Source organism: Lissotriton vulgaris, chromosome 3_1 (assembly GCF_964263255.1).
Source record: "Lissotriton vulgaris chromosome 3_1, aLisVul1.2, whole genome shotgun sequence".
NCBI lineage: Eukaryota > Metazoa > Chordata > Amphibia > Caudata > Salamandridae > Lissotriton > Lissotriton vulgaris.
This window is the reverse complement of record NC_141689.1, coordinates 1,462,253,939-1,462,256,222: the sequence shown is the minus strand read 5'-3', so window position 1 is coordinate 1,462,256,222 and position 2,284 is coordinate 1,462,253,939.

The following is a 2,284-nucleotide window of genomic DNA, read 5'->3' as shown; positions in this document are numbered from 1 at the left end:
GTTTCTACATGGTTAAAAACATATATGTATGTATTTAATGTACATAAAAAGGGAAGATATTATTTGGGATAACTATGAACATTTTCTTTTACAGGTTTAACAATCATATATTGGTTTTAAAAACAATTACACAAATCGCGGTAGAACATCATGCGTACTGCTATCGAAAGAGCTGCGTAAGTGCATCATAATCGTACATAAAGTCATGTGACTTTAAAAGGAGAGATTTGATTGGTTCATAACTTTTCCTATTGTAACTGTTGAAAGTTCCATCCCAATAAAATCATTCAACTTTGACTTTCTAAGAAGAATCATTTTTTCTGACAATTTTTTCAGATAGAAGGAAGATCATTATAAGAGCAATGGACTCATCTTCCAGCAGTTCTTCAGAGGGAGGTTTCATTTCTGAACAACCTCCAAAGAAGAGGAAAGAAGCTCTAATTTTGCAATTTTTTACTTTTCCAGAAGGGCAAAAAAGGGTGAATGCTCCAAAAGTAACCTGTAAAATTTGCCAAACAACTCTTTCAAGGGGTGATCCATCTAAAAAATACTCCTTTGGCACAGCAAATATGCTGCGACATGTGAAGAACTTGCACTCCAATAACTTTGCTCGAGCTGCAAGACGGAAGTTGCAGGAGAACCCACCTGCTTCTGCAGCAAGCACATCAACTACTGCAGCAGAATTTTCAGCAAGCAGTCCACACCCACAAATTGTTCCTGATTTTGCAGATGTTAAAATTGCATGCATTCATTGCGATAGACTTTTGTCTTATAGGGAGCAGTTTATTGATCTGATGAAAAGCAGGATGCAGGAGCATCGCTTTCCTTGACATTAGTTTTCTTTCTTTTTTTCATTCATTTGTTCCTGTTTGCTACTTTGTGAGTTCCAGTTAATTTTTATTTAGTTTAAATAAAAAACTTGTTAACAAAACAGAAAAAAAATTGAAAAGTAAAAACAGAAAACAACCAGTTCTTTTTAGAACTACCTTCACTGGTCAAAGAAAGAACTATATTTCTATGTTAGTGTTTATATATTTGTCAGAATGAATGTGTAGTTTATAAATGAATGAATGAATATATTACTAGTGTATGGAGAATGTGAAAGTGCAGAACTATAAGGAAGTGCTACAGCATAAATCTATAAGGTGTTTACCTATAGTATACTGTAGTATGTCCGAAGCACTTGAATGTAACATATGTACATAAATATGTTACAAGTCTGTGCTTCAATTTGCGCTGCTGGTGAAACTGTCTGGGTGAATTTGTAAGTGTGAGGGGCGGATTCACAATCCCCTTGTGCCTCTTTTACACAGCCATTGCATCACTTTTGTGACACAGCGGTGGTGCAAAAGATGTGCCATGGTGTGTTGTATTAAGAATGTGATGCATCTGGAGAGTGCAATACTTTGTAAAGCCCTGCGCCAGAAGAGGCTTTCCTGTGCAGGAGGGGGTGCAGCAACGCCTCCCAAAAGTGACTGAGTGAAATGTATAACATTTCATTCAGTTACTTTTGATCTTATGCTGCGTCAAAACCTTGCATATGCTTGAAGGAGGTGTAAGGATTGATACAGCATTGTGAGCATACAACCTCAAGAGCTTTGCTGGAGTTGTGTTATGGTTGCAATCGAAGTCAAGCAATAATTAATCCCAAAAATATTTTGCAATTTAGTTTTGTTAGTATTTTATAATAAGAATATGAAATATAATCTAAAAAATAAAATAAATATAAATATTTATATTAAAAATATAAGAAATCCGTATAAAAAAAGACAGAATAATTAATACATTTATAAAATAATATTTACAAAACCTATGAAATTCACTGAAAAAATCATAGGTTTCAGGCATGTTATAGTTAGGAATTAGTATTTAAAAAACCTTAGAAATTCACTCAAAAAACCATAGGTTTCAGCCACGTTATAGTTAGGAATTAGCATTTAAAAAACCTTAGAAATTCAGTGAAAAAACCATAGGTTTCATCCATGTTATAGTTAGCTGGACATTTCTCTCATATGAAACCATTGAAATTTGTCCGTTATAGTTAGTTTAGCTCTTAGATTTTGGCTCTCAGGGCACCTTTGGAACCACATCCAAGGGTCCAGGTCAGGTGGAACACCACTTGGGAGTTCAAGACTCACTCATGATGGGTCCAGGTGCGGGTTCAAGATGGTGGGAGCCTTTTGTTTTATGTCCCTGTGGCTGTGGACAGGAGGCCAGCAAAGTAGCCCTTGGAGTCACTCTGATAGTCCTAGTTTCAGGTGAAAATGCAGGGCTCAAACAACAG